The sequence below is a fragment of the Dipodomys merriami genome, unplaced genomic scaffold (genome assembly GCF_024711535.1).
Source record: "Dipodomys merriami isolate MVZ:Mamm:240054 unplaced genomic scaffold, mDipMer1.0.p SCAF_2290, whole genome shotgun sequence".
NCBI classification, from domain to species: domain Eukaryota; kingdom Metazoa; phylum Chordata; class Mammalia; order Rodentia; family Heteromyidae; genus Dipodomys; species Dipodomys merriami.
In genome coordinates, this window is record NW_027203705.1 from 1 (window position 1) to 11,064 (window position 11,064).

The window sequence follows — 11,064 nt, forward strand, 5'->3', positions numbered from 1 at the left end:
TAAACCTCCTAGGTTATATAGGTCACCTTAGACATAGCTGGTGCTGCTTCTCACTTCTCCCCTGTGAGAAGGTTTCTTGCCGGGTCCTTTCCTGGCAATAAACTTTTCTTTATTCTCTGTACCTGGATGTCTGTGAGGTTTTCTGGGAAAGTCTAATAATCTAGCATGGTCTTTCCTGCCCAAGCTGGCTTTAAAGCATGATCCTCAGATCTCAGCCTTCTGAATAGCTAAGATAACAGGTGTGAGCCATCACTGCCCAGCCTGAATACATTTCTTAATCTCTTTCTTTTGTCATTTCTTTAATTTTTTGGGGGGAGGGAGAGTGGAGACGTTCTCCTGGGACTTGAGCTTTGTGCTTGGGTGTTGTCCCTAACCTCTTTTGCTCAAGGCTAGTGCTCTACCACTTGAGTCACAGCTCCACTTCTGGCTCTTTTGGTAGTTAATTAGAGATAAGAATCTCACAGACACTGGGGGCTGATGGCTCAAGTCTGTAATCCTAGCTATTCAGGAATCTGAGATCTGAGAATCATGGTTCCAAGTCAATCCGCGCAGAAAAGTTCTTGAGACTCTTTTTTTTTTTTTTTTTTTTTTGTCGATTATAGGACATGAACTCTGGGCCTGAGTGCTGTCCCTCAGCTCTTCAGCTCAAGGCGAGCTCTCTACCACTTGAGCTACAGTGCCACTTCTGGTTTTCTGAGTGTTTATTGGAGATAAGAGTTTCACGGACTTTCTTGGCTTTGAACTGGGATCCTCAGATCTCAGCCTCCTGAGTAGCTAGGATTACAGGCGTGAGCCACGGGGGCGCTCACCTTTCATGAGACTCTTATCTCCAATAAACCACTAGAAAACTGGAAGTGGCACCTTGGCTCAAGTGGTAGAGCACTCGCCTTGAGCTGAAGAGCACAAGGACAATGCCCAAGCCCAGAGTTCAAGCCCCGTGACAGACAAATAAAAAAAAAAAGAATCTCACAGATTTTCCTGTCCCGGCTGATTAGCACTGACCCTCCCCAATAAAATGGACATAATTATACTACTTAGTGCTTCAGGGGATAGGTTTTAGGATTAAATGAGTTTACACACACACACACACACACACACACACACACACACACACACACACACACACACACCACTTTGAATAGTACCTGGTGCTTAATAACTGTGATAGTGATGCCATTGTTATGCCCAGTGTGGGTTCTCTTAACCTAGACCCTCTGTAGTGGACACACTTTAGAATTCAGAGTCAGGCTTCAACCAGGTTAATACAGAGGATTTTTTAACTATAAAACAAGAGAATAGACTAATGAGAGATTTGCTAATGAGCCAGTTGTTCAAGCCTGTATCCTAGCTGCTCAGGAGGCTGAGATTTGAGGATGGCAATTGGAAGACAGTCTGGGCAGCAGAAATAGAGCTATGGCTGAAGTGGTAGAGTGTTAGCCTTGAGCCAAAGAAGCTCAGGGACAGCACCCAGGTCCTCAGTTCAAACCCCCAGGACTGGCACCAAAATTAAAAAAAAAACTGTAAAGGACATAGGAATATCAGCTGTAGGAGCAGCCACTATCTGAGTTGCCATCACATGGCTGAGGAAGTGGTTCCAAACACCTTCTGCTCAGGGCCGTGGCAGAGTTCTCAAGAAAGAGTCCGAGTGGGACTTGGAGAGGGGAAAGCCATGCTATTTACCTAGTGGCGGAGAACTTACTGAAAGCTCTGCTAAGGCATAGGGAAGGAAATTGGTGGTGTGAGATGTTGGTGTTGGATGATGTTGATCTCCATCCTGTGCACAGCTAAATAGAGCAGTTGTTCTGCCAGGAGCTGGACCTGGAGAGGCCATGCCTGGCCACCATCCTCCCCCTGAAGGGTCTCACACCACTGTGGTAGTTGGAAGGTCAACATCTGGAATGGCTGTATCGCATTCTGCATAGTGGGCAATGATGGTTGTGTTGCAGCAGAGAATTAAAATATTGATAATTGGTGGTCTTTGTCAGTGTGAGCTGAGAGAACAGAACTTGAACAGAGGATTTACAGAATCTTGTATTTCTCATGTTGGGGAAACTGAAAGTCTGAGCTCAAGGCTGCCAGAGTCAAGGTCATGGTCAAGGTGCTAGTTTATAGCTAATTGCTTTTTTTGCAATTAACAATTAGGGGTGAAGACAGTGTTCAGGGGAGAGCTCCTGTTTCTTCTCATGAAGACACTAATCCCACTCTTGGGGCTCCCTCCTCATGAAATAATCACCCCAAATTCTGGCACATTGGTGAATTTGGCAGAAGGGACCCAAGCAGTCAGTCTGCAACATCCACACAAGTGTTCTTAAAATTAGGAATGTTGGCACAGTGCAATTGGTTCCCTGTGATCAGGCACCTCCCTCCCCCCATGGCCAAAATGTATTCAGACAACACATGAATTGGATAAATAAAGACTATTAATACACGTGTCTTTTTAGATCAGATTTTGTTGCTAAATGAGTTAAGAAGTTATTAATGTTTTAGATTTTGAAATTGAGGCAAAGATGTGCTTGACCTGTGGTATTTTTATGACTTTCTCTACTCATCAGTCATAGTGATCTCTGGAAATGTGAATAATGCCCCTGGCTCTCCTGTAGGAAACTACTCCTGGTCCCCTCCTCTCCTGTCTTCCCCACCTCTGTTCCCAGCCACATTGACTGCATGAAAACCACCTGCCTCTTACTACATGGAATGCTTGTTCTCCCCCTCTGTCTCTCTCTCTGTCAGTGTCTCTGTCTCTTTCATATACACTCACACACACACATATATACACAAACTTCTTATTTTTCTGTTTATGTGGTACAGGGGAATTGAACCCAGGGCTTCATGTGTGCTAGGCAAGCACTCAACCACTAAGCCATATTCCCAGCCCACGTACAAACTTCGAATTGGTCCATATGGTTCAAAACATTAAATGTAGATAGATGAGGCGGGGTGGGGGGAGGGAATGATCAAATGAATGTGGGGAATGGTCACAGCCAATATATATAAAGGCTGTGAAAAATACAAAATTTAAAATGCATTGAATAGAACAAATAAAATGGAAAAGGGATGTTAGGAAGAGCAAAAGGACCCTCCCCGTTCCTCACTCCCCCAGGAAAAAGCAAATGTAAAAGGGCAGGAAGAGCATAGTTCCAGGAGGGCTGTGTGGTTGCCAGGGGCTTTGGGGCTGGAAAAGAAAGAGCAAGAGGTGAAACTAGTTTCCAGCAGAGTTGGCTGGAGCAGAGTATGTCTGGGCTGTGTGATTTAGCCTTTGCTAGAGGCCTCCCCCACTTCCCTCCCTCTTCCCTTCTCTCCCCTTCCCTCCCTTCCCTCCCTTCTGCTCCTCTCCTCACTTTTCCTAACAAATTCTAGAATCTGGTGACTTATAGAACAAACACCTCATAGTTTCTGTGGGTCAGGGATTTGCACTTTGCTGTATGAAGTGGTCTGGTTCGTGTGAGATTGTAGTCATGATATCTAGCTCTTCACCCTTCTGGGGTCTCAACTGGAACTGGGTGGTCTGCTCACAGTGTTGTGTTGTAGCTTGATTTCCCTAGACCAAATGATTCAGGAAGGAGGAAAAGATCAAGCTGACAGCTCTATTCCCTCTTTGACCTAAATGTAGTCTCTGAACATGTCCATGATACTTGAAGCTTGCTGGGAACCAAGTGCTGTTTGCTAGAAAACACAGCTACTACCTTTGATAAGAGCTGTTAAGCCTTGGAGCCTATTGATACCCTGTTTGAAAACATTGCTTGGCACGACCACTTTGCATAAGAACCTCCACCACTTTACATAAGAGCCACTAAGCCTTGGGCTGGGAAGGTGGCTCAGTGGTAGAGCGCTTGCCTTGCATGCCTGAGGCCCTGGGTTTGATTCCTCAGCACCACATAAGCAAAAAGAAAAAAGCCAGAAGTGGCGCTGTGGCTCAAGTGGTAGAGCACTAGCCTTGAGATGAAGAGCTAAGGGACAGCGCCCAGGCCCAGAGTTCAGGCCCCACGACTGGACCCAAAAAAAGAAGAGCCACTAAGCCTTAAAACTTACCTATGACAACATTGATTGGCACCTTCTGAAGATTCCCCACCTATGACCTTTTGCAAGATATACTTTGCAGTTTTGGTGCCTAGCAACCCTATTGACCTGCTGATGCTAATTACCCTGCTCAGCGTGCTATATATACTGCTGTGTAAAAAATAAAGTTTGAGACCTTGATCAGAACCCTGTCTTGGTCTCCTTCCTCGTGTCTGGTTTGTCTCTCATTCAGGTCAGTTCCTCTTCGAGCCCTTGTTGACCGACCCCGCGGGCCGGGGCAGAAGCTCTATTCATTAAGTTAGAAATAATATCTGAAATGCTGCCTCTGTACAGGAAGAGAACCAGACTCCAGCTCTTCAGGGGAGGAGTGTGACAGAATTGGAGGCCATTTGAGAGCCTGTTGTGTGCTTGACATCATGAATGGCACAAGGGATCCAAGGTGCAGCCCCTGATGTACACTCTAGAAGTTTACATCTGCCAGAAAAGTTATGCTCTGCTCCATGACTGATCATGAGAAGGGAGACAGACTTCTTAGAGAGGTCTGAAAAAGTGGAAAGCAGAATGGATGGTAGCAGAGGGAGGCTCTAGGGAGGAGCTGGCTCCTGCCTTCATGTATTTGCAGCTTTCTCCTCTGTTTTATTTATTTATTTATTTTTTGTCGGTGTGAGGCTTGAACTCTGGACCTGGGCGCTATCCCTGTGCTCTTCAGATAAAGGCAAGCATTCTGCAGCTAGAGCCACAGCACCACTTCCAGTTTTCTAATGGTTTATTGGAGATCAGAGTCTCATGGACTTTTCTGGCCGGGCTGGCTTTGAAACGTGATCCTCAGATCTCAGCCTTCTGAATAGCTAGGCTTACAGGTGTGAACCACTGGTGTCAGGCTTACCATTGCTTTTTGTTCATCCTTTGTCCCTCCATTTCTGTGCACTAATTTTATTTTTATGCTGAAGAAAAATAGAAAGCTATTATCTATCCTACTTCATGAGGTTATTTGACTATTGTACCTAATTTGGTTATTGCAATTGAGATATTGTGGGCTTTAGACAGTGGTCAAATGCAAATAAGATTGATTCATTGGTTGTTTGATGGATCGAGTCATTCATTCATTCATTCATTCATTCATTCATTCATTCAGTACATTTATTGTTGTACCAACTATGTAACCAGCAAGATATGTGCCTTACATTCTTGTGGAAGAGACACCTAGGTGGTAAACAAGCAAATTAATAAATATGACAGTGGTTATTGGAACTGTGGACTTTTTGTTTTTTGTTTTTTTTTGTCGGTCGTGGGGCTTGAACTCTGGGCCTGGGCGCTGTCCCTCAGCTCTTCAGCTCAAAGCAAGCGCTCTACCACTTTAGCTACAGCACCACTTCCGGTTTTCTGGTGGTTTTATTGGAGATAGGAGTCTCACGGTCTCTCCTGCCCGGGCTGGCTTTGAACCACGATCCTCAGATCTCAGCCTCCTGAGTAGCTAGGATTACAGGCGTGAGCCACCAGCGCCCAGCTGCGGACTTTTTGTTGTTGTTGTTTTGTGCCAGTACTGGGGTGTGATCACAGAGCCAGAGTATTTTTGCTTAGTTCTGCTTAAAGGTTGATGCTCTACCATTTGAGGCCCATCTCTATTTCTGACTTTTGGTGGTTAATTGGAGGTAAGGTCTCACAGACGTCTCAGGTTGTTTTCAAACTGCCATCCTCACATCTCAGCCTCCTGAGTAGCTAGGATTCCAGGTGTGAACCACTGGCACCCAACAATTAAGAATACTGTTAAGGAACTAAACAGACTGATAGTAAGTGGTCTCTGAAAAGCACATAAGGTGAAGAGAAACCCTTTTTCTTTCCAAAGGTTTAAGTCTGCTGAGATCAACCAACTGGAGACAAAGATATATTCATCCTATTTTGTAGTTGGAAGAACCATAGGAGGTGATCAACCCACAATCCAGTGAGATTTAAAAACAGAAATCACTTCACCTATGCTCTGCACCATGGAGTTGGGGAGTATAGGTAATTTAGAGGGATGGTAAATGATTTTTAGGTAAAAAGAGCAGTATTTGCACTTTGTCAGAGAACCACGAGACAGGTAGGTACAGAGAACAAAGGTAGGTTTATTGCTGGGAGGGGGGCTGGCAAGACCCCTTCTCACAGGGTAGCAGTGAGAAGAATCATCTGGTATTTTCTGAGGTGACCTGTATAACCTAGGAGGATTAAGAGGTGATACAAGTGACTAGGAGGTAGTGACCCTGGTGAGGGCCAGGGGCTTCATCATGGCAGACTAGGCTGCTGTCCAAATAATAGATAAGAGGCCCTGCATCTGCCCAGACCTGAAGGTCACACTAAGGGGCTCTTGTTGCCTTATATGGTTGTAGCTGCTCCAGAGAAATGCCATCTTAAGTTTGTGGAGGCTGATTATTTACTGTGTTTTTAAATGGGCCTAGTGTTGCCTAAGAAGGGAGCATGCTCAGCTGTGGAGAGGAAAAGGAGTGTATTAAACTATGGGGAGGGAGCTCATTTTGCTAACATAGGGAGTCTGGGACAAGGTTCCCATAGGCTGTGGGGGAGGTAGTGACAGGCTCTGAGAACATGGGGACAGAATTTTCCTAGGAATAAAACTTTCTTACTTGGCAGATAAATCTCAAGGAGTCCCTGGAGCTGCTCTAGAAAAATAGATAAAAGGTGGACATTGGTAGCTCATGCCTATAATCTTAGCTAATGTGGAGGCTGAGATCTGAGGATCACAGTGTGAAACCAGCCCAGGCAGAAAAATCTGTGAGACTTTTCTCTCTGTTTAACTATTAAAAAGCCAGAAGTGGAGGTGTGGTTCAAGAACAGCAGAGTTGAGGAAAAATGACAAGTGAGAGCACAAGGCCTTAAGTCCAAGCCCAAGTACCAGTATCAATTTTTTTTAAAAAAAGATGTGAATAGACTCCTGTCTTGAAAAAAACAGGAAAAGGCAGTATTGGAAGTATGGTTCAAGAGGTAGTGTACCAGTCTTTGGTAGAGTACCAGCCTAGCAAACAAAGGCCCTTGACAGTTGAAACTGTAGTAGGTACTATCAAACCATTCTTTCAAACTTCTTTTTTTTTTGGGTCCGGTTGTGGGGCCTGAACTCTGGGCCTGGGCGCTGTCCCTCAGCTCTTCAGCTCAAGGCTAGCACTCTACCACTTGAGCCACAGCACCACTTCTGGCTTTTTTCTTTTTGCTTATGTGGTGCTGAGGAATCGAACCCAGGGCCTCAGGCATGCAAGGCAAGCACTCTACCACTGAGCCATCTTCCCAGCCCCTCTTTCAAACTTCTTTAGAATGCAGAATAGAGAATATTGTAGAGTGGTTAGAGTGTGGGATCATTCATTACCCTCCTTTCATGTCAGCCCTGACCCCTTCCCTCCTTCCCTCCCCTTCCCTCCATGCCTTCCTTCCTCTGTCTCTTTTTTGGTTGTACTAGCATTTGAAGTCAGAGCCTGCTGCTTACTATTCAGTTGCTCTACTACTTGAACCCTGCACCAGCCCACTTTCTGAGCCTTTCTGAACCTCAATGCCCTTATCTGTAAAATGAGGACAATTATCTCTGAGCTCTATAATTTGGAGTATTTTCAGGAAAATTTTATAAGAATAGTTGAAGTAATAGATATGAAAACACCTAAATGCTTAAGAGCATTATTGATGAGAAGGAGCACATCTTTTTTTTAATACATTTTTTATTGTACAAATGCTGTACAGAGGGGTTGAGTTACATGAGTAAGGTAATGCGTACATTTCTTATCAAGCATTGCTGCCTCCTCTTTTGCTTTTCCCCTACCATCCCTTCCTTCCCACCTCCACAAATACGCTCCATAACCCCCACACCCCCTACCCATGCCTAAATTGTAAAGTTCATTTTTCAACATAGTGTCTTGTACATCTCATTGTTACAATGGATCAACCTGTATCCCTATTTAAATATTTTGTTTTTTCCCTTTCCCTCCCCAAATTAGAAAACTGTATATACAAGATACAGGGCATTGACATCAAATACAGTGAAAACAGGGGGTATACCTTGGGGGAAGAACATACAAAGAAACAAAAAAAAAATCACATGGTACATTATAAATATGTTAGAAACCATAGCAAGAAAGAAAAAGACAAAACTTGTGTCCCTATCTTGGGGTTCATTTCGCTTGACATCATCTTATTTGGTCATATGTACATAGCTTTTGACCTTTTCTGCTTGTCCCTGACATATACTAGTTATTGTAAGTAAGGAAACCATGGGACCTATGTTTCTTTGGGCCTGGCAAGAAGGAGCACATCTTCACTCCAGATTTATCCTTTGTGTCCTGGGCTTTTTTTTTTTTTTTTTTTAACTTTTTTTGGCTTTGATAATTGGCTTTGATAATTGGATGCTCTCAGATGAGATCTCCTGGTGTCAGGTTAAATCCATGTTGCCTTACAGGTGGGTGGGCAGGTGGGTGGCCTGTTCTAGGATTTGTCCTAGTTTAGCAGCAGTGGTGTTCCAAGGAAATGAAAAAGAAATGAATTTAGGCTGCTCCTGCAAGAGTCTGTGTTACAGGAAGCTCAGCAAAAAGGACATGGTGTCTGCTATCTCTGCTGGCTTTTTAGAGACAGTGTGTGGCACCAAAGCCCTGGTGCTGGGTTATCCTGCACATCACCAATGGCACTGAGAGCACATTGTAGCTCTTTTCTCATTGATTGATTGGTGCTGGTACTGGGGCTTGAACTCAGGGCTTCCCACTTAGCTTTTTGCACATTACTAGTTCTCTCCTACTGGAGCCACACTTCTACTTCCCAGAGATTATGGCTTTTTCAGAATGCTACTCCAGTCAGTCTTTGTACCCCAGCCCTTCTTCACCTCTGGCATTGTGTAGCAGTCACTCATCAATCTGTGACTGGTCAAGTGCCTGCCATGTTTCTGAAAAGGACAATCAAGATGTCAGGGTGTTCCCCCATCTCTGCCCTCAGGGCTAGGCATCAAGGCTGGGCTGTTACAGTGGACCAGAATGGCAAGACCTGATGGAAATACTCCCCAGGATACATTGGGGAGAATACAATTGAAGCTCCTAGCTAGCAGGTGCTAAGCTGAGTTGGGTTTGATTTCTGTCTTCAGAACTAGAGAAAGCAAGTATAAGCAAATATATGGAGAAGCAATAGTGCTTGGGGCATTGGTGAGAAAAAGGTTGCAGGCAGAGTAGCTTCTCCCACCCAGGCTTGGCTGGAACTCAAACTCATGTGGTTGTACGCCTGTTGCAGGACCCCCACCAAGAAGATCACTTCAAAAGCAAGGCTTTATTCAGGTGGGCTGCAGCTCCGGCTTTGTCCCACACACTGACTCAGCAGAACTTAGGAGGAAGCCCCGAGCTGAAATTTCACAGTGTTTATAAAGGCAAAAACTACAAAGGGATAAAAGGAGAAGAAAAAAAAGAAATCACAGACTGACAAATTTAAGGCAACAAGAGGTGTCAGCAGGGCATTCCAAGGCAATAAGGGGTTGTAGGGAGTTATCAAACTGGCTGGGTCTTAAAGGGCATTCCAGAGCAGTTAAAGCTTAGCAGGGAGTTTCCTGGCTAGTTGGGTTCTGATAAGCTGTAGCTGGGATAATTGGTGGTCTGGGTTTGTTCACAGGGTCTGTTTATCTTGGGCCAGCTTGGTCATCTCCTGAAGTTTGTGGGGACCCAAGGCCAGCTATAGTACAAAGTGGGGCCTGACTTCAAAGTAGCTTTGTTCAAGTAATCTATGGTTTAGCAGTTTCAGCACAAACAAGACGGTTTCTGAAATTCAGGTGGGCCCAAGGTTAATATGAGCAGCAGAAGGGTTACTGCTTCTAAACGAAGCCACTTTTAACTCTTCAATGTCTCATATCCACACTAGCCCCTTCCATATCCCAGGATAGTTCTTGTGTCCTGGATTCCTCTTCCCTCACTCCCTCCCTTCTTCCCTTCCTCCCTTCCTCCCTTCCTCCCTTCCTCCCTTCTTCCCTTCCTCCCTTCCTCCCTTCCTCCCTTCCTCCCTTCCTCCCTTCCTCCCTTCCTCCCTTCCTCCCTTCCTTCCTTCCTTCCTTCTTTCCCTCCTCTTCCCTCATCCCCTTGCCCCCTCTCCCCTTCCCATTTCCTTCCTTCCTTTTTTTCCCCTTCAGGAGTTGAGACTAGAACTCCAGGCATCACTTTGTCAACCAAGCTTTTTTTCTCAAGGCTGATGTTCTCCCACTTGAGCCACACCTGCACTTCCAGCTTTTTTTCTGTTTCATTGGAGATAAGAGGCTCATGGACTTTTCTGAAGAAACTGCCTTTAAATCATGATTGTCAGCCTTCAGCCTCCTGACTAGCTTGGATGACAGGTGTGAGTCACCAGTACCAATCTAGCTCTACTTTCTTTACCAATTCAATCTAATCCATAACTTTTAACACACTGAGTTTGGGTGGTGGCCAGTGTCATATTCACCATAGGCCTGAGCCCCCTTCCTTCCACTCTGAGAATCTCTTAACAGTTGGCCATCTGATATATTGGTGGATCCTCCTCTTCGGTGGTGCTGGGGATCTTGCAATGGGACAGTCCAGATGGGGTGACATGTCATCACTTACTGATGTATTCTTTTTTTTTTTTTGTCGGTCGTGGGGCCTGAACTCTGGGCCTGGGCGCTGTCCCTTAGCTCTTCAGCTCAAGGCGAGCGCTCTACCACTTGAGCTACAGCGCCACTTCCGGTTTTCTGGTGGTTTTATTGGAGATAGGAGTCTCACGGTCTCTCCTGCCCGGGCTGGCTTTGAACCGCGATCCTCAGATCTCAGCCTCCTGAGTAGCTAGGATTACAGGCGTGAGCCACCAGCGCCCGGCTACTGATGTATTCTGACAGTGCCTTAATTTCATATTTTTTAAGGAGCCTCTCCCTGCCTTCCAGCAACTCAACACTGGATCCCACAAAACTGGCTCCAGCCTCAGTGATGGCTGTGATTCTTCTTGCCTGGTGCCTTCATGGTCTGCAGAGGTGTCAGGAGCCAGCAGCTGAAGAGCAGTCTGCAGCTTTGAATGAGGTGATGTACAGATTACTTACTCCTCAAA

The 11,064-nt window shown here is 45.3% G+C and overlaps 1 protein-coding gene across 1 annotated transcript in view; it reads left to right on the top strand.

Moving 5' to 3' along the window:
• Positions 1-5,792: 5,792 nt before the first annotated feature.
• The window catches only part of LOC138835113 (protein FAM114A2-like), a 52,189-nt gene continuing 46,917 nt past the window's right edge, over positions 5,793-11,064 (top strand). The window contains exons 1-2 of the mRNA XM_070033780.1: positions 5,793-6,021; positions 10,883-11,036. The gene's annotated coding sequence lies outside the window, so the exon portion shown is untranslated. The remainder of the gene's footprint in view (positions 6,022-10,882; positions 11,037-11,064) is intronic.